The sequence below is a fragment of the Juglans regia genome, chromosome 9 (assembly GCF_001411555.2).
Source record: "Juglans regia cultivar Chandler chromosome 9, Walnut 2.0, whole genome shotgun sequence".
NCBI lineage: Eukaryota > Viridiplantae > Streptophyta > Magnoliopsida > Fagales > Juglandaceae > Juglans > Juglans regia.
Genome location: NC_049909.1, coordinates 10,454,803 through 10,477,051, shown reverse-complemented (window position 1 = coordinate 10,477,051; position 22,249 = coordinate 10,454,803). Strand labels below are relative to the sequence as shown.

Here is a 22,249-nt window from a genome sequence, read left to right as displayed (position 1 = left end):
TTAACACAAAATCCCATATCAGTAAATTCACAAGCAACATGATAATCGTTAGTTAACTGTTCGACAAAGAGCAAATTTCATGCAAGGTCTGGAACAAGAAGAACATCATGGAGTTCTAATTTATTTAGACCATTACCAACTATAGTCGTGCCTCTGTGTGTGATGTTCATTAAATGGCCTTGCCAACCATGACCCTATCATTACCAACGTAAGGTTTGAGATTATGAGGCAAACTTGCTTTTGAGGTCATGTAAGTAGAAGCTGTAGTATCTGTTGTTCAATCATGTTCCTCAACACCATTGTCAAGAGTAAGGGCAGCAACAGCTTCATTGACATCATGTCATTGAAAATTTTGATTGAAACGGTTCCAGCACGACTATAAATCATAACCAACATGATCACACAGTTGGCATGTCAGATCATTTCAACGAGGGGTAGTTGTGGTTGGTGCCTGGCTAGTGGAGCCTATAAAATTGTTAGAATTATATTTCTGGGCATGCTAGACAAAACATTTACCTTGAGAATTAAAATTCTGGTGGCCATTGCGTCCTTCTCTGTTGTTCTGTTGGCCATGATTTTTCTAACCATAAAGGCAACATGAGAAGTATTTTCTCTATCTCTATTGCGACCAGCAGCACGAGTTTCATAAGATTGAAGCAGATGAACAATCTCACTGTAAGAGGGAGTAGGGTGCTTCAACATTGAAGTGAAAAAAGTATCATATTTGTCACTAAGGCCATTGAGAAGAGAGGACACTTTGGATCTGTCACTAACTGGTTTGTCGATGCCAGCAAGGCTGTCGTAGACTTTCTTGAATTTACGAAGGTACTCTTGAAGATTACCAACATCCTTTTGTTCATATAAGTTGTTGCTGAAGATGAAACTCTCATTCTTCTGAGCACTGGGCATACTCTTCCTTGAAAGCATGCCAGACCTGGACAGAAGATTCAAGGCCAATAATGAGGCCCATGGCTTCATTAGAGAGGGTGGCATTTATCCAACCTCACAGCTAAATATCTACTTTCTTCCATTTACTGTACTCAAGATTTTGAGTCTTTTGAGCATCATCAAGGAATTTTGATGGCTTTTTGATGTTACCAGTAAGGTACCCAAGAAGTTCTTGGTACCCAGGAAATTCTCGGCCAAGAGCAGTACCTGTTCCCTCCATAAAGGAAAATTGGTTTGTGTGCGTTGAAGAGTGACATAATTAGCAACATTGAAGGAAAGGCTTGCCATGACGCGTGAGAAAAAGAAGAAGAAAAATTGTGTTTTTGGGAAAAGCTAGATATTGGATCATGTTTTGGGAGAGGCGTGAGCTGTATAGCTTTGATACCATAAAGAAAATAAGGCAAGGATGTGCTGAATTGTTTCTCTCACCATTTGTGATTCAACTTAAGCTATTGATTTTAAATAGTCAGACTTGTACAAGAGTAAAAAGGAAATAAAACACTCGTTGGTGCTATATATGTAAGGTAGGATTGGCGATAGTTGTATAATTGTAAATAGAGGTAGATACTGATCTTGATTGAATCAATAGTTGTGGGAGGCAATATTTGTTGCCGTGAAGTTGGGAGTTGTGCTGGAGGGAATATCTGGTGCTGTGAAGTCAGGGGTTGGTATCTTATCATGAGCATATTCCCTTGTTGCTTGTGATCCAAATATAATTCCAGAAGCATCAAATGGATGGGATGTGCACCAAGCTGAAAATCAAGATTAATTAGTTAGAAAACCATACAACATATAATTCCAGTAAAGTTTTGGGAAAAATACGTTTTCTGTCCTCCATCTCAAACTAATGTATTGCACCCTGCAATCAAATTAGCACCCTCCATTAAGAGTCAATGGTCCAGGTTGTGCCATGTCATCTATTTCTCACCCTCTTAGCGGTCAAACTTTGATAAAGAATGCAATTCAAGAAAAAGTAATAGTTGGAGGGACCAATATGTCAGTTTTGGTAGTTCAGTGTAAAACATATGTTGAGTTCTTCTATACTACAACCTCTTTTTAATGCACACCGCACTCCAACTGACATGCAAGTGCCAGGTCATTTTTTTATTAAAAATATATAAAATGTGGAATAATCAAAAGTAGATCTCACTCCCTGCCTTAAATTGTGACCTCCCCAAATCCCAACCTCTGTCAAATGCGATCTTCATTTTTCCAACTATTTCTTCAACTCCATTTCTATTTTCTCCTATCTATCTCACTCAATTTTATTGTCGGCAACCACCGTCTTACTCAACTTCACTGTGGGCATCCACTGCCACATACGACCTAACTAGTAGCTAACTCCTCCACAACTCAGCAAAACTTTCTTCTTGATCTCAACACGGAATTCATTCAAGATGATTTTGCCTAGAGAACTTGTCGAAAGAACAACAGTCTCACTAGTCTCTCTCAAATTTTGCTTTATTAATTGATCAAAAAGTGAAATAGTCGTGCTACTCAGATGAGATTTGGGTTGAAGTGAGAGAAAAACGACGTTGCAAAAATGGAGCTTGAAACGTGCAGGGGTAGAGAGCTTTAACTAGGACCAGAGGTTGAAAGCTTACAAACGAATGAAAGAACAAGGACAACAGAGTAAAAACATGAACGGAAGAACCAAAGGGAGGGGGAAGAAAGCAGACTTGGAAAAAGGAAGGGGAAAGTGAACGTACAGCATTGGGAAAGGAGTCTCCAATCCCATTTTTTTACTTTTTCTTTTTAAATGGTTGAATAGACTCGGTTGGCCACGTATTGAACCGGTGTGTGGTGTGGGATATCAAACTGGCTTAAGAATAGATTTTCTCATATATATATATATATATATATGATACATTATCTTCTTGTGAAGAGTACTATTATTTTTGTCAATTGTAGCACATAGATCAGAAAATAAAAGAGATAGGGATCAACGTAATTTTCATCCTCTAACATATATATACAACATATCTTCTCATATCTCCTCAACGTATCCAACAAGAAACTGTGTAACAAAAGACACTCAAGTATGATTTGGAAATAACAAACAACCTAACATTATGACATTGAACCAAAAAATAGTCAAGATAAACGTGTCAATGAACGAAAGGCATTCTAATTATTAATTAGAAATTATTAAATGCAGTTCGTTATTGCACTTCCAATCTCATTACTATAAATAGGTCAATATTAACAAGAATGGGTGGGTCTGGAAAAAATTGACGGTTTGGTCTTCGCATTATAGCAAGGAAAATGTATCACCTGTTTCTAGTAGAAAAATTACAATTTATATCTAAGCACCTTGCATATATAGTAGTACGGTTATGATTTGGAATATTGGATATTAAAATTCTCAACGTTAGCTTATTCCAAACCTATTTAACTCGTATAACAATAAAGTTTATAAAATACCAATATTCAAAGTCTGTGGAGAAATTCAAAATGTACTTGTCAAATGCTAAAAAATTTCAATTAAAAGTACACCTTTACAACGAAAATAAAATTACATACATATCAAGTTGGGAAATAATATGAGAAAAGTTTCAAACTGGAACCGGTGTAAAGTTATAATTTACACCAGCCAATAAAAAAGGGAAAGTTGAGAACATTTCGATCATTTCCCTTTGTTTCTGTCTCATTCTCCTGAAGGCTTCCCCCTTCAATCACTTTGCCTCCCTCCCTTCCTCTCTCTCTCTCTCTCTCTCATCACCACAACCTCGACAGATCCAGTCTCTCTCTCTCGCACTCTCTCTCTATCCAAATAGCCAAAGGTCGTAAACTCGTCGATTTCCCTCTTCTCAACAAGTCGCGAAGTCGATTTGGAATGACCCATCTTCTTCGTGAACCTCACTCAGCACCTGAAATATTCATGCACAAAAAATTCACCCAACAAATTCATCCAGTCGGAAACATTATGAGTGTGTTTACGTTGATAATTAAAATTCTAGAAATTTCTGGAGTTGATCATTTCTATAATAGTACTCATGAACTCACACATATTTATCGACTCACACATACATATAAATCAAAAGTCCAAATTAGTAACTATAATAGCTAAATAAAACCACAGAGTAATAAATACACTTGGTCTTGAGGAGAGCAAGGGAGAGAGAGATGAGAGTCCTCATTTCGACTTGAAAGGAGAGCGACGAAGATTGATTGGGGAGCGAGAGTCCTCACTTTGGCTTGAGGAAGAGCGAAGGAGAAAATAGGTGGAGGCGAAAACCAAACCCTCCAATGTAGAGGAGAGAGAGAGAGAGAGAGAGAAGTTGGGAGCACCAGCATCAGTCTCATCAAATGGAAGGATTCATCAAAATTTGATGATTTGGGGGTTAAAATGCTGGATTCGATATACCATCAAGCTAAAGCTTTGAGCTACAGTATCTTCACCTTCATCTCCATATTTAAAGACCTACTATTTGTTCTCTATTCCTATTATTTTATTACAAAATGCATTTCTTACATTTCCTATAATTTGTGTAATGTAATTCTTTCATCTTTTTTTTAGTGCCTTTTTTACTAACACTACTGCATGGTGGGTGTTGATGCACTTTCTGGCCTTAACAATATGTGTAACGCCCCAAACCTGGGTGGCTTGGAGAATTACTACCTGTCACTTATAAACGTATTTCCCAACACAACTAAAATAAATTTCCAAAAAAAAACTTTATTAGCAAAACTCAATCTCATATCTTCTAAATAAACACCCTGAAAACTTCACAAAGTCATTACCGCAACTATTCAAAAAAAAAAAAACTAAGGAGTCCACAATCTCCCAATAGTCATAACAAACCAAACTGATAACTTAACAAGTCTTACTAGACCCAAGATAAAATTAAATCGAAGAGACATTAAATCTGAAGGACATTAGAATTCCTTCTTTTAACATCCCCTCAGCTTAATCATGCTCACCAAACTAATCTCGGTCTTTAGTTGGACTATCCACATCATCTGAAAATAATATGAAGAAAGGGGGTGAGTTATCAACAACTCAGTAAGCAGAAGACATATAATAGCATGCAAACATGAGCATTTACAAAGTACAGAATGCAGAACAAAATGTTTTCCAGAGTTATCAAGCAGAACAAAATATGTTTTCAAAAGTAACAGAGAGCGATGGTTTTAAGACAAGTAAAACCCATAATACTTTGGCATAACATAAACTGAGCATCATCATCACATCAAAACAGAGCATCTTACAGAGCAGAGATCATGTTTCACCCTATGGTAGGGTTGTGCTATCCCCGATGGCCAAACCGAGCAGAGACAGAGGTGAAATCTTTCCCTTATTCTTCTCGGAGCCCCGAGTGTGCACACAGGAAAGACCACAATAAAACCACTTTGTTTCCAAAGTGGGTGCACTCAGAGATAGAAAAGTTGGTACCAACCCAAACAGAGCAGAGCATAACAGAGCAGAGACAGAGTCAGATACAAAATCAGTACACCATGCCAAAGGTTTTCAGATGCCATATCAAAACAGAACATAGTACCAAAACATAACAAGGTCATTCTTATGTACTGAAAACAAAAGTCGGAGGATCTTTCTAAATAAATGCACAAATTTTCAGAATTCTCAAATATCGCTCTTTTTCAGATTTCAGAAACATCATAACAAAATTTAGCTCATGTCTATACAATGCATGTCAGAAAATATTTTTCCTTTTCCACACAGATTTCATGAGTATGCAAATAAACGACTGAGGTTGGTTTTATTTTCCCAAGTTCTCATTTCATCACAAAATATGCAAAGTTTTCAGAAAGTCAACCTCAGTCTTAATAACTTGTATAAAAACCTAGTATAGGAACCTCGCATACCTGACTCCTGCAGGGTATTATCTATGCCTGAATACGGTCTCTATCAGTCTCGTCACCTATTCATAAAAATAATATATATAAACTAAGTATTAAAGTCCAACAACACAATTTTGGTCTAAAACAATTTAAGACCCAATTTCTAGACCATATTTCAGCAAATTTAATCCAACTCAAACAACTAAATAACAATCTGGACAGCCCACACTTCAACCCAAAATACTATATACCAATCTCAGTATTGTCCAATACAACCATCAAAACCAATGCCAACTCAAATCATCAATAAATCACACTTATTTCAGCAGCTCATAATCCCAAGCAATCACTAACAATTTAACCAAAACAATACTACACAATGCACGTTTCTCTCCGTTCACAACTCCACAAAAGAAAAAAAAAATCCCAACACTTCTAGATGTTAATCGGCACCCAACAAAACTCCCTTCTATTTATTTCTAAAACACCAAACCAACAAACGAAAATTTATAAAATACTCAATGAAGTGAAAAACTTTCGGTGAAGGCTCAACGTTTATGTGAAATCGAGTAGAACTTTGAACTCACTGCACTACAACAAACACAAGGCGCACAGAACGAAAAACCACCAATCCACGGATTGCACTAAAAAGAAAATTTATTTTCAAAACCATTTCGAGTAAGAGTAAAGGAGATGTGAAATCTTAAAGAGGAAACGAGAAAAGAAGAGATTTACCCACTAGAGAAGCTCTCGGCAACCAAGACTAGAATTTTTGTTTTTACCCAAATTGAAGTTCCACAACTACAGAGCAACGGAGGAACGCGAGAGAGAGAGAGATGCACCAAATCTGCCGCAATGGAGGGACACAAGAGAGAGAAACACAATCTGCAAAAAAATGGAGGGATGCCACTGAGTGAGAACCGATTTTGAGGGAAAGGAAATGGAGGAAATTTAGGGCATGGGTTTCAGACTCAAAAACAGACCCAACGAAGAGAAGAGAGGAACTCGGGAAGGGGAGTGGGTTACGGGAGAGAGAGGGACATGGGGGAAAACCAGAAAAGAGAAACCAAAAGAGAGAAAAGAGGGAGAAAGAATTGGGGAGAGGTTGAGGAAGAAGGGAAACTTACCCCCAAAATGGTGCCATTCGCACACCTCCAAGGAAAGGGGGCTGGGCCCTTGTGCACGATCCGGGCCTCACAAAAGAAAAACTGGGCCTTACAATATGAATGACCTTCTAGTTAGTATCAATAATTTAAGTATCAAATTAAATTATTAATGTATATATAGTTAGTGTAATTGTAAAATATGAAAAAAAAATTAAAAAAATTATTATTAAAAAATAATATTATATTATTATTTTGATGAATCTAATGGCTAATCTAATGTGGGGTTATGGATAACGTAGTTTTGAATTTATGGAAAACATGTAATTTTCATCAAATTTTGAAGATAAATTTGATGAAACCAATGCTAATGCTCTGAGGAAAGAAGGGAGATGCAGAGATCTTGGGTGAGGGTAAAGGAGATATACAAGATTCATTCCCTACAAGCAATTCTACTTTACATTTGTTGAAATTCGTGCGTGTACCCACTATAATCACCCGGACCAACTCCTAGGCGCTCTCAAATAACATTCAATGAACAAATACCGAAGGAAAGGGGTGTCTTTTTTCTTTCGAGCAGAGAACGACCGTGTTTTGTGTAGTTGGGAGAAAAAGCAAAATTGTTATGTTGTCAACCAAAAATTTGGCATCACGTGAATGTACAGTAATGAAATCTCTGAAAAGGCTCTAACATTTTTTCATCTGCACGCTTGGATACATGAGTCATCTTTTCGTTCAAAAAATACTTGAGATGCTTTCATCTCAACCCTCAAACTAAACCAAACTGTAATCCATGTTTTCTTTTCTTTTACATGAACATACTATGCAAGAGCTTTTTTTTTTCTTTTTCACTGAGAAAATAGATTTAATTAAAATAAAAACCTTGATTTTTGAAGCAGTTCAAATTTGGATTGTTGTAAGACATTGCAATATCCTGAAAATTGTATAAGGTGGTAAAACAAAAGGTAGTGAATAATGAGTGACTAGAAAATTTTTCAAAATCTTATATTCTATAAGAGGAGAATTTTAAGAAGGTAACCCAACAAGTGAAGCAACGCGTATTTGGCAGCGCTGATGACCCAACCCTACACCAGACCCTCACCAGCACCAGCACCAAAGACGCTTCTCTCTCACCCACCCTCGTACGTGCCTCCATCCACCTTTACCTTCTCGACGATGAACAAGAAGACATAACAAGAACATCTGGACTCCGTGTTCAAGCGAAAACGAGCACTCCGATCCAAGGTCCGCAAGGCCCTCAAGGCTATGGAGCCTGACCTCAGATCCCAAGAAGGTAGTTACAACTTTTATTACCCTTCATTTCTTATATTGTTTCTGGCAGATGGGTTTTACTAAAACGCCCGTCCTTGTGGTGGGGCTTTTTACAAAATATTTTTTTTATAAAGGACGACGGGAATTACCGTTAGATTTAAAACCTTTTACTTGCATACCCAGGGTGCAAGACTCCACGTTTATAAATTAAAATGTGCTTCGACAATAAAAGAGGTTTACAGTGGAGAACATAAATCTTGAAATAAAAAGGCCTCTCACACATTTAAAACTCATGCCTAGATTTCCATGCTCTTTCCCATGGGCCATGTCCGTCCTAATCATGCAGTTCCTGTGGGGGGAAGGGACATGCATAAAAACTAAAATGAGTCGAAAAATCGTAAGCATTACTTAATACAGTTAAAATATAGGTTTTCATTCATGCATTCATCATTCATACATACTATTACGTGCATGCATACGTGCTTTCATTTGAAAACGTCACTGGACGGGATTTTCTTTTAAAGTGGCTTTCCTTTCTTGTAAACGTGTCCCCCGTCAGTGCCTTCATTTCTTCAAGAATACGTGCATTCGTGCGTTCATACATACAACACTAGGTGCACTACCAGTATTACTTACCCGGCATTGCACTTTGCCCATTCATTGGTACCCTTTTCATTCATTCATGTGGTCGTTACGTATCTATATACATTTCATGCTTTCATATTTTTCTTTACTTTTCATTCATTCATTCATGCCAGCTCGAGAGAGCTGGAGCTTTCATTCAGTTCTTTCATTCATTTAACAGTCCTTTCTTGAGAAAATATTAATTTTCATGAGAAATCATTTCTTTTCATGAGAAAAACATCGTTTGGGGCGTGAGCCCAAAAATTGTCTTTTCCTTTTTCATTTCAGTCATATCCTTCGTTTAATAGTTCGTTCATGGAAAGCGTCATTTAAGAACATACATGGGCTTAAACATAAGCTTTCATGGCATCCATAAGCATCACCTTGAACGTCATCTTTCATGGCGTCCATGAGCCTCACCTCGTGGTGCACATGAAAGCGCCGGTTTGTAGGATCCATAAAAGCATCCGTTTTCATGTCTTTCATGCATTTTCATCAGTTTATGGATTTCTTAGAAAATACATACAATAGATACAACATATAGTCATCCATTCACATGCACAATTAATACTTTCGTTGCGTAAAAAGGGGCTGCCAAGAAGGGGCCGTACATACGTATACTTTTGAACAATTAGCGTTTTCTTCCTAAAACGTCTTTCATGTCGTTTAGTAATGCATCATAAAGAAAAGTGTTTCGTTTTCGTTTCTTTATATTTTAGAAAACTCTAGAAGAGTATGAACGTAACACTTACCTGGACTCCATGCTACTTGCATATCATGCAGTCCATTCATGTGCATGTCAGATGGCAACCTACATGTATACACATAACCTTAACGTCATTCTCTATCTAATGCATAATCAACTTAAACTAGAAATAGAACTACGTTTCACTCGGAACACTCTCCTTCTATCCCATGCACTTACGTGCCCTTTACTATGCTAATCCCTTCGAAGACCACTTACAGTCACCACATCTTTCAACTCAGAATCTTGCCTCGAGTGCTCATCCACTAAAGTGAACCCATGATTCACCTTAGGATTAAGACACTAAGACATTCATCTTACTCTTCCTACAACCACATTCTGATGCATGATTCCGACCGATGGAATCACGCATCCCAATCCTAGATAATACGCCCGTCACTATCTTCATGCACCTTAGCACATACTAATCCTCATTCCCATCCATACAAGCCACACGACTCTAAGCCAACTATGAGGCTTAAACACCGTGTAACTGTGCTAATGACAGATTACCCATTATATATGGTCAATCCGTCCGGCACATGTGTCTAACCAGATTGCACATGTTCCTTACCCCTTTATCACCTAAGATCAACATATGACACGTTGATCACCTACTTGTGTAAACAAGCACCATAATCTGATATCAACCTTCTCTTAACCCGGCTAGCATGACTCTTCATGCTACCCGTCCCCTTTTGACAATTCATCCCAATACTTAACACGACAAAACTCCATTCACAACTACGCCTTATGTCACGTCATATAGCTCGAGACTACACCCAAGCTATACCATGACCTTGTCACATCACCTAACATCCCATTACGTCAGCCCTTAACTCGTCACGAGTACAGTTCCTCACGTACTCCTATCATGTCGTGACATTTCATCACTATCCTGCTACATCATTTCTACACTAACTCCTCACCCATCATAAGATTGACTATCAGTAACCACGTCACCTCGTGACGTTGCCTAGCATGCTTCCCCTGCGTACTCTTACACTTGTTCTGCTACTTCACCCATCACAAGCACGACTATCAATAGTCATGTCACTTCGTGACATTCCTCAGTCATGCTTCCGCTGCGCACTCTTACACTTATTCTACTACTTCACGCATACTCTTAGCCATAAGTCCATCACGGTGACACTTGCCACCTCAGACTACAAGCTATGCCATCATTACTTCGGGACATTGTTCCACAGTTCCCGACACTACTCATCACGTTCCACACCCATAAATCACACAACCATCCTTATCTTTGCGACACGGCACACAGAGTGTCGTTACCTCGTGGAGTACACCCCACGTATACTCCCTTCACATACGCCACCTCACCACTATGGCATGCCCGCCATATGGTGCATCACTATACCACATGAAGTACACTCCTCGTGTACTCCATTCATACAAACTACGCCACATCACCATTATGGCATACCCGCCATATGGTGCATCACTATACCACATGGAGTATATTCTGCATGTACTCCCCTTATACACACCACGCCACATCACCATTATGGCTTACTCACCATATGGTACATTACTCCACCACATAGAGTACACTCCACGTGTACTCCCTTCACATACGCCACGCTACATCTTCATTATGGCATAACCTCCATATGGTGCATCACTCCACCACATGGAGTACACTCCACATGTACTCCATTCACATACACCATGCTACATCACCATTATGGCATACCCGCCATATGGTGCATCACTCAACATATGGTGCATCACTCAACCACATGGAGTACACTCCACGTGTACTCCATTCACATGCATTACACCACATCACCATTATGGAATACCTGCCATATTGTGTATCACTCTGCCATATAGAGTACATTCCGCATGTACTCCTTTCATACACACCACGCCACATCACCATTATGGCATACCCGCCATATGGTGCATCACTCTACCACATGGAGTACACTCCACGTGTGCTCCCTTTATATGCACTATCCTACAGTACACTCCACATGCACTCGTCCCCTTCCACAATACGCCATGAGGGTATATTTTACATATATTCTCATTATCCCACGCTACGCCACACACAGAGTATACCCAGCGTGTACTGTTCCCATTCCACCTGCTACGTCACCAATACAGCACATACTTCACAACCACACTACATGGCACCATCCACAGCACTTCATAGCACACTTCCCAACTACGCCCAACACATCATAGCGCACTACACAGGTAAGCCCTACACTTCACATACACAGCACATCACATCACCACACTACACAGATATGCCCAACACTTCACTGCACAGAATGCCCAACACTTCACAGCGCACTACTCAGCACATCTCAATACAGTGAACCTCACAATACTAACAGCACAATCCACAACCTAATAAACCAATCAATATCTAACATAATTAACGAGGGATAGAGGGTTATACCATCGACGGGATAACCCATGCGTTGCTCCTGATCGTCACACCCGATGATGTCGGAAGGGTCGTACGTGACGGCTAACCCACATATAGTGACTGTTTGGGTGTTTGGATCGCTAGGTGTGGTCTTGGAAGGGCTCGTGAAGGCCTTGTGATGATGGCAAGGAGCGTAACACGCCAGATCTAGCCGTATATAGTGGCAGTAAGCCACGCACAATGGCTGTCCATCACGTGCAGTGAGTACCCACCACTCAAAGTGGTGGTTTGGACCTAGGGTTGGGCTGAGGGGTTGCTGCTGGAGCTCCTGGTGGCACTGGGGTGGCGCCACAGTGGCTCACGGCGGAGGAGGGAGGAAATGGTAGTGTAAGGGAGAGGTAGAAACCGCGGGAGAGTGAGAGAGAGTGTGAGTGCATGGGTGGTAGATCGGGGCCGTGGATGGCTGGGATGGCTTGGTGGTGGCTTGAGGAGGCTGAAGGTGGCAGTCAATCACCGTGGGTGGCGGTGCACAGCGGTGGGAGGCGTGCAACCCATGCGTGTGAGAAGGGGAAGCTCGTGCATGGAGGAGGGGCTTCTGGCCATGGGTCAGGTGGAGGAGGAAGGAGGAGGGAAGGGAGAGTGCGTGGTGGTGCTTAGTGGCCGTGGGTGCCGCGTACAGTGGTGCAAGAAGCAGCGCACGGTGAAGCCGTGCATGGGTCTCTACGTGTGTGCTACGGGGAAGGTGGCCTCAAGGTGGAGGCCAAGCTCGCTAGAGGGTGATGGCCGGTGAGAGGAGAAACTGCTGTGGAGGTGGTGGCGCCGGAGGATGCCACACAGCGGTGTAATGAGGACCAAGCCCATCCGGGCTGTGCATGGCTAGTGGAGAGAGAGAGGGAGCGTGGGAGAGAGATATCGGCATGGGAGGACTCACTAGCGTGAGGTGGAGCTGGTGGTGCTGGCGGTGAGGTATGCCGATGCACGGCGGCGCCGGGTTGAGGCATGGAGCAGGTCGGCGTGGAGATGGACAGCGTACAGCGTATGCTGGGGAGAGGGAGGAGAGAGAGAGGGTTAGGGAAAAGTGAGGGAGACAGAGAGGGGGTCTGGGTATTTAACCTAGTCCCTTCGTCTGGGGATCCATGTAATGATCTAACAGTGGATCTCAAATACTGTTTTGAAAATGTGTAAATATTAACTTAATTAAAAACGTTTAGAGGAATTAAGGTAGAATATTATTTTAAACTAATTTTAGTTTATAAAATAATATTCCTTCATCATTAATAAAATAATGAAGTCTCACTTAACATATTAAATGGATAAAATCTTTTAATTAATAAAAGTTTTCAATATAATTTAAATCCCATAGTATCTTAAATAATTGAAATTATTTTAATAATAATATTAAAATGACTAACGACAATTATAATATTTTTGGAGCTATTCAATAATATTATAAGTGTCGTATTTAAGATAAATCTTAATTCAATAACACTGGAAATACTCCTTATAAATATTTCCAACATATTTAAACACTGGCATGCCTTAGAAGTCACACGATATCTTTCAAAACACGCCATCATGGTTCGGCACGCATGACGAGTCTCGTAGTCGCTAGATAGAAGGGGCAGACAATTTACATAATTCCTGCCCTTTGGATTTGCCTACGTCATAAAGACGGAACGTACGTTAGAAAGAGAGAAGCGTACGTAAGAAGGAAGGAGCAGTGTATTACATTTACTGTCTTGTTTGGATTGTTCAGACAATGCCATTTAGAGTATTATTTTGGAATCTTGATGGTTTAAATCTAGTAGGAGATTTTGTGCCTGTATAAGCTGCAGTGCTTTACAGCAAGTTGACACATCAAAATTGTTGTCTGAAACTCTATCAAATCCAACTGGAGGTGTGTGATCTATCCTACATATTATTTTTTGGGAATGAGACATTCTTCGTGATTACTAAGATGAGGGCATTTAGATTTTATTGTGGGTAAAAAATGGAGTAATTCTCAACCCCTCTAGTTTAGCTGGTGAAATTATCTTGGGCAGCTTCACCCAGATAGAGGGGGTTTCTGGATACCATTGTTGTGTAGACGAGCCATTCAATCAAACAACCATGGATGATTCTCCTTTAAGGCTATGTTAATGTATGGGAGTAGATTTACCTGAAGTGGTTGTGATTTGAACTACTTGGCACGAATGACTGTTTGGTTCTTCAGAGATTCTGTATGAAGAAGACAAGATGCTCCTAATTTTTAGATACACCTATGTTGTAATTGCTTGAGCAAAACGTGTAGATATGATTACCAGGGGGAAATTTCCTATGAAAGTCGTGTTCTTTAAACCAGTCGATTTTTTATTTTCATGTACTAACCACCACCACTTTCTCTGGCTGCAAACCTTAGGTTTATAACTTTCACTTTTAGCATGAAACAAGATGTTGTGTGACTTTATTACTTTCATGAATCCTTGCTTACCACGTATTTTTTATCTCGTCCTGGGAAGTACTTACCTTTTTATATTTAACTCAAGCTGTTCATTTCTTCGGTCGCTGGCTATGCTGTTTTGCATTGGTGTTTTGTTTAGTTTTGATGTATAGGTGGTTTTATTTTGTTTAGTTCTTTTCGTATAGGTATTTTGATTATATTAGTTTTGATGCATGGGATGGTATTTTTGAATATCTCTAAATCCCAAGTGTCTTGTTTATTACCACGGTTTTCCTCCACCATAAGCGAGGGCATTTAATAAAATTGAGGAGCTCCAGTGGATAGTAATGGAAACGAACGTGAAGATGGTAACTATTTTAAATGTTATAATCCATCTCTCTTGCTCTCACGAAACAATTTCCACACTCAATTCACCTTAACCTAGCCAAGCTTTATACATTTTCCTCCCGTTCAAATATTTTTTGTAGGCCTAATTTTGCATTTTATAGATGCATCTAAATATATGTACATGGGCTAACACTTGCAAGGATTTCTTTTGGTGTAGTTATGCTAACAAATGGGCCAGTTGATTTATTCCTCTTGTCTGGTAGAACTTCCTATTTTTTGATTTGATTATAAAATGCTCAGCAGTTTCACAAACCAAAATGTAGATAATAGTGTTTTCTACATTCAGGACTAGCATTTGATAGATCTGGAAGGCACCTGGGTTGTGGTGGAGGGTATAGTTATGAATCCTGGCCTATCATTTAAACTTCTATTAGCCTCTGAAATTGGGGGTGCTGAGGGTAGGCGATATAATGTGCTCATTTCGATATAAAATCTCTATTTTAAGCTCCTAAAGTATCAGTATTCATTCAGACTCTAGATGCATTTATTTGTTGGTATAGTGTAGCCTTAACCTCTTGATTCCAACACTCCCGGATCAAAGGTAGGAACCCTTCATGAGACCCCCACATATGTTGGAATCGAAAATACTGGATCCCACCCCTTCTTTCCCTATCCAAGAAAATCAACATGGGTCAATAGTTCGAAGAAGTTCTTGAAAGGTACTCCATACGTGCATCCTGAAAAACATTAAGAAACAAATAATTGACAAAAAACCTATCCAGTCTAGCCCAAATCCTTCTCCCTCCGAGCCTGCCATTGCACCAAGAAAGTTTTTGTCCCCTAGAAGGCAAATATGAAAGCCCACAATCATGAATACAAGTGTTGAATTCCTCTTTTGCCTGAGCCGCAATCAACAGACCTCCCACTTTTTCTTCATCATAGCGGACAATATTAAAATCGCCCCCAACAAAACACGGCTAACCACTTCCATCAAGAGCACACAAGTGCTCCCACAACTCCCTGCGCTTCCTTGTAAAATAACTAGCATAAACTATAGACACCAAGACTCGCACACTACCTCTAGCGAATCAGCAAAACAAAAACTTGGTCAGACATGGAAATGAAATCGAAGTTCAGACTAGCATCCCAAAGCAGACACACTTTGCCCCTACTACAACATTATCTACAAAATTTGGCAGGTTTAACCACCTAGCCCATCGCCGACATTTATTGGAAGAAAGAAAAGGCTCTAATAAAGCCACCACCAATTGCCTACTCTTACTCATAAGTCGTCGAAGTCTACTCTTCGACTATCGAATACCTCAAATATTCCATATAAGTATCTGCATAGATAAACTAAAGAAATTTTTTGGATCGAGTCCTCCTCTCCAAGACTCTCAACTTCCCCGTCTTATTCACGCCCATAATTTTTTCAAAGGAATATTCAACTCCGAATCCGAGTCAAAATACTTGCTTGCAAAAACTGTGATCGCCCCTTCTTTCGGCTGGCCCTCAGACAAGGAACACCACTTGTTAGTGCCCCCCTCTTCAACTCCCATAATTGCCAACTCAAATTGCAATGCCTCATCCACCAATTTCAGTGAACAACGGGGTGTATCTTTCACGACCTCCACTTTTAGCAATTCCTCAGTATTCGAGATCTCTTTAGTCAATCCGAACCAATTGTCCGAGACTTTCTGAGTTAAAAGCCCATTGCCCTTTGCCGTAACACGCACCCCATTTGTTAGTGCCCCCCTCTTCAACTCCCATCATTGCCATCTCAAATTCCAATGCCTCATCCACCAATTTTGGTGAACTATGGGGTGTATCTTTCACGACCTCCACTTCTAGCAATTACTAGTGGTTGGTTTGTTTATGGGTTTTTTGTTACCACAGTATTCCCCCGCTACAAGTGAGGGTTATTTTATAATATTTGGGAGAGGTTCACTCTTGGACAGGTGACCTTCGACTATTTTTTTTAAATGTTTTTTTAAAAAAAAAAAAAAAAAAACCAACTTCTGGAACTACTATTGTATAGGAAATCTCTCTCTCTCTCATGCATTTTAAAGGAATTTAACTACTTTTATTCCTAGATGAAATTTGACCTTTTATTCTTATACTCCAATTACAATTTACATGTTAAGGTCATGCATAACTAATGTTGCTTTGTTTGATGAAAATCAATAGTTATTATTAGGGCTGTGTAGAAAAGCCGTCAACCCGCACCGTCCGTAACAATCAGCCCGACCTGGCCCGACCCGACCGATAAAAACAAACTTGCGGGTCAAACCCGAAAACTGTTGGTTTCGATCCGACTAAAACTCCCCAAATCTCAAACCGTCTGCCATCCCTCCCCAAATCTCAAACCCTAGTTGCCATCCCTCCCCATTTCTCTAATTCTCACTCTGATCTTGTTCCTCACAGTCGTGCTTACTCTCTGCCCACTTAATCCATTTATGCAAGTGCCTTCATCCGTTATGGCAGTGCTGACCCATGTCTTTATATAATCTATCTTAACCTAGAAAGTGGTGTTACAAAGTTTTCTAGGGCTCGCTTTGATCTTGGAAGTGTAAGGGGAGAGGGAGCCGTAGCATACGTGCACCAGCAGCAGCTAAAGGGAAAGGAGATTGTTTTGCAGTGCAGAAGAAATGGGGGATGAGATAGGAGGAAGGAATGTTTAGGGCCTGGAAAAGAAATGAGTTTCGACTTTTAAGTTCTCAACTGGCAGATGGGTTGACCCGACTAAAGTTGAGTCGGTTCCTTTCTTGTTGGACTGGACACGGGTTGGGTCGTGTCCAAAACCAGTGTGGGTTGGGCGGTTTTCAGGCCTAGTTATTATGATACCTTCCTAAAGAAATACCAAGAGCTTGCAAAGGCAAGGGATTGGAAGCAACCCTTCCTTGGTATGTATGAATTCTTTTTTACTTTTGGATAAGTAGTTGGTGAATTCTCATTTTAAACAATTACTTAAGGTCTTGTAGTCTAGTTATAAGGGTATGCAAGTCACTCGAAATGATTGCGTCTATTTCTGCAGTTGTGCTGTCATATTCTATGTAGATAATGGATGAAGGAGTTATAGCAGTCACTCCAAATGACATTCCTGTGGATGCTCTCGTATCCCCAGCCAGTGTGATTCCTATTAGCCAAGCTGCCTTAGACAAGTAACACTATTTAAATCCTTCATTCTATTGATATTTAGATTAGTTGTGATTCTTTTCTGTGTCAAATCAGTTAAGCATGTACAAGATGAAGCTTTGACATGCACTTGGAAGTTGGAAACCAAACCAGTTGATTGCTTTCTTTGATAATGGGATCTTCATCCTCCAAGAAATTGGAGTTTGGTTATGTCATAAGTGGTCCAAGAATTGTATGGTCTCGATTGTTTGAAATAATACGATTATACTATCAAAGGATTGTGATTTTATGTCATGATTGGTTATAAATAACCAACATACTCAAGATTTTAGAAGTGCCATTCAAGCTTAATTCTTTAATAAATCATTTTCATTAAAAGCAATAGTATTCCTATATGTATTTATGTACATGCGCATGTGTACACCAATAATATTCCTAAGAAGTCCACAACTACTGGTTCAAGTTATCTTATGCTGATTCTTTCGGCATCTGATGTAAGTTTGCCTCTAACCCCCATCCCACCTTTAAATATATAAGCCCCTTCACGATTCAAACCAGGCAATGCAGAAGTGTTCAATTAAGTGAGGTATTCTGCTACATCATATATGAATTTAGCCACTAAATAAATAGAAAGACCAAGTTGTGATTTCTTCAGGTAAATGATTATTGTATTGCTGGTTCTATTATTTATATATCATAGCAGATAACAATCCATGAAGTACTTGCAGGTATCATCGTAGAACTTCTTATGAAGCACTTCATCAGCTACTTATCATTGAAGAGAAGGCCCAAGTCTATTAGGAAATTTAATAATTTGTCTTGCATCACTAAATATCACTATAAAAAAAAGGCATTATCAGTTCCACAAGGATGAAAAAGTCTATAAATAGCAACAACAGGAACAAATGGGCCAGGTCAACTGAATGCCATAAAATCATGAAGCTGCCTAACTATCCTGTGAAAAGTCGTCTATATTAAAAGTTGGAAATAGTATAAACACAATTATTTTACAATTTTTACACAATCTTTCATTAAAAAATTATTGCCTTTTGAATTTAAACCCATCAAAGTAATACAAAATTCAATTAAAATCAAAGAATAATGTTTTGTTGAAGAGTTGTAAAATGGTTGTGGAAGGGGCTTAATAGAACTCCGAGACCTATTGGGCCACTTCACGGGTCTGGGTTACAACTCAAACCAATTACCCACTCCCCTGAGAGTCCAATCCATCTCAATCATTGAAGGAATAACCGATTGAGAATATCCTGAACAGGAAGAGCTATCCAAATAGTTGGATTTGATCATGCTCTCCATCTAGAGATTGAGTTTCAAATAATAGATAAGCTTGCTATGAAATGGTAAGCATTCGATATATATATATATTCCCTCAAGTATGTGAAGGATCAGATTCATTTATCTAGAAAAGGAGATTCTTATTGTGCTCACTGACTTAGGCATCATAAGCATTCTCCAGAACCCCCAAGCCACACAATTTTTTGGTTCCAGGTGATCGTGTGTATGAAGCTGTGAAACACGTCCATAACAGTTGGCGTCGCCTGTGAGATTGGTCTCTATTTGTCCTACAATTAGCATGTTTTTCATATGCCCATCACCACTCGATCTCAGGCAACCAAAGACCAGGAAGTGATGTCATGAAACATGGACGGAAGGCCCGTAGAACTGGATGGAATAGTACAAAAATCTGATACCGAGGTAGACTCACTACGAAAGGAGAACAACACCCTCAAGGCAAAAAAATGGCCATCAGGGAAGGACACAATGCCCAGCCAAGCCGACAGGGCTGAGATGGAAGCACGTAGCATTGGAGCTAGTCAACCTCCTCAAGAAAATGAGGAAACGAGAAAGCTGCACCATGACCCGTGCAGTTTAATAGACAAATATGAAGAGATGGCCAAAAAAATAGGAACAACTTCTTTAGTGGATCAATAGCTGACCAGCACTAATCTGCCGTACATCGGGGAAATTGTGGCAGTACCCCTGCCACTACAATTCAAAGTCCTAGCAATAGACATGTACGATGGATCTAAAGATCTTGTAAAGCACTTGGAAACCTTCAAGCCCACATTTCACTCCACGGGTTCCCCAAAGAAATTGCGTGTAGGGCTTTTTTTTAACTTTGAAGGGAATGACCCGCGGGTGGTTTAAAGCTTTGCAGTCGTGATCCATCGATAGCTTTGAAGAATTGGGCAAACAATTTTTAACCTAGTTCATGGCAAGCTGGAGGAGGAGAAGGCCAATAGCATACCTACTGACTGTGAAACAGAGGGAAGAAGATAGCCTTAAGGCATATCTGGCACGGTTCAATAGGGAGAGAATGACAACCGATGATTAAGATGAAAAAATTATGTTGGCTGCTTTGCTCAGGGAAATTTGGCATAGAAGTCCATTTATGGCCGAATTGGCAAGGACGACCCCCTCCACCTTGCGACAATTTATGGACAGGGTATATGATTTCGTCAATGTTGAAGATACACTGATCGCCTTGACGGCTAGACTAAAGAAGAGGGACGAGCAAGTGCCCAAAGGGATTCAAGAAACGAGTGAGATAGAGGATCGAAATTGAAGAGAAACCCACACGAAGGAAGGCGAGATGCCTACACAAGTAGTCACGTGCATTACTCAAGTGTGCACATGCAAGACAAAGTCAAAGAGGCCAGGTGTGGCAAGGAACAGGGGCGAGGGTGACAAACCCAAAAGTACTGCACCTACCACGATGCGAGCAGCCATAGAATAGAAGATTGCAACACATTGAAGCAAAAGACTGAGGAGATGAGGGGGAATGATGAGCTAGAACACATTGTCGCCAGGAACGCTACTATAATACTCGAGTCCTACTACGTAGGTCCTTACGTCATTTTATTAATTTTTTAAGTTAAATATTTTGAAATAAATATTTTTTTTCTTACTTTTAATTATTTTATTTTAATATGAGTATGCTTTATTTTAAAATATGATTTATGAAAATAAATCAAGGGTATTATTTTAAGACTTTGAAATATTTTTTCTTAAGTCCTTCAATTTTATTTATTTAGAAAATGGCCCATTAATCTCTACCATTGGATTGGTAGGTGAAAAGCATTCTTGAGGTGGATTGATCTACACCATCCATCTTCCAAACTTAGATGATAAGCTTTGACCAAGGCAAAAGTTTCCCCCACCCTTTCACCCGTATTAGGCTTCTAAGGAAAGCCATTAAGCCTTTGACCCATAAGCTTCCCAAGGAAGCTATTAAATTGACCTTACCTTATATCCAACATCAGTACCTAAAACTCCTCTCTAGATTTTCCTAAGGGTTATCTACGTAGAGGCATTTCTCTACTGCCGCCAGTGCAGTGACGTCCGGGAATGGAGGACTCTCTCCAAAATCTCTACCAGCGGTTATCTCTGACCGAGAAGGAGAATGCAGAAGTGGTGGTGGAACCGGAAAAGTTAGCAGATGAATTCGTGTGTAGCGGTCAGTGTTTGATCTTGAAATTATTTACTGAGCGACACTATCATCGGGAGATTTTTAAGGGAACAATGAGGAAAGCTTGGCATTTAGTGTTAGGAGTGAAGTTCAGGGATTTAGATTCTACTCTTATGCTCGCCGAGTTTGAAAGTATAAAGGATAAGGAGAAGGTTTTAAGGGGGGGGTCCCTGGTCTTTTGATAACCATTTGGTCTTAATGGCTGAAGTTGATGGCCAGAGCCAGGTTCACCAGATTAAGTTGACGACAGCCGCTTTTTGGGTAAGGATCCACGACTTACCTTTAATGGCCCGCACAGAATATGTTGGTCGAATATTAGGCTCGAAAATGGGTATGGTTGAGGAGGTGGATGTGGAGGCAGGGGATATGAAATGGGGTCAGTTCTTGAGAGTACGAGTCCTATTGCCAGTTGATAAACCTCTGTTGCGGGGTTCCAAATTCACGATTGGAGGCGGAAAACCAGTGTGGGTCAGTTTCTCTTATGAACGACTTCCCATATTTTGCTACCGGTGTGGATGCTTGGGACATAGCGAAAAGGAGTGTGTCAATTCTAAACGAGATCCTGAGGTGGTCTCTGTAAAGGACTTTCCTTATGGTATGTGGCTCCGAGCTGGTACTCGGGCAGGAGTGCAACCATCAAAGGTGGAAAACAGAGGACGCAATCCCGTCAAGCTGGGGTCCGGTCCTTCCCCAGGGATATCTCAGGATTCGGGCTCAAAGGAGGTGGCGAGTACGGGAGCGATTGAGAGGGGACCAGATATGGTAATGGAAGGTGGTGCTTCTGCTCCGTCCGAAAACCCACCTGCAACGAAAACAGCTGCAGTTTGTCAGGAAACGGTTATTCCGGAACGTGGGAGGCAGGGGCATCCAGACCAGGGTGAGAAATTACGGAAAAGGGGTAATGGGCCGGAATATATTATGATTTCTGAGAAAGAACCGACTAAGGCTCACAATAATGTCCAAA

At 40.2% G+C, this 22,249-nt stretch overlaps 1 pseudogene; it reads left to right on the top strand.

Moving 5' to 3' along the window:
• The first annotated feature begins 12,476 nt into the window (after positions 1-12,476).
• LOC118349418 lies at positions 12,477-17,828 on the top strand (annotated as a pseudogene).
• The last annotated feature ends 4,421 nt before the right edge of the window (positions 17,829-22,249 follow it).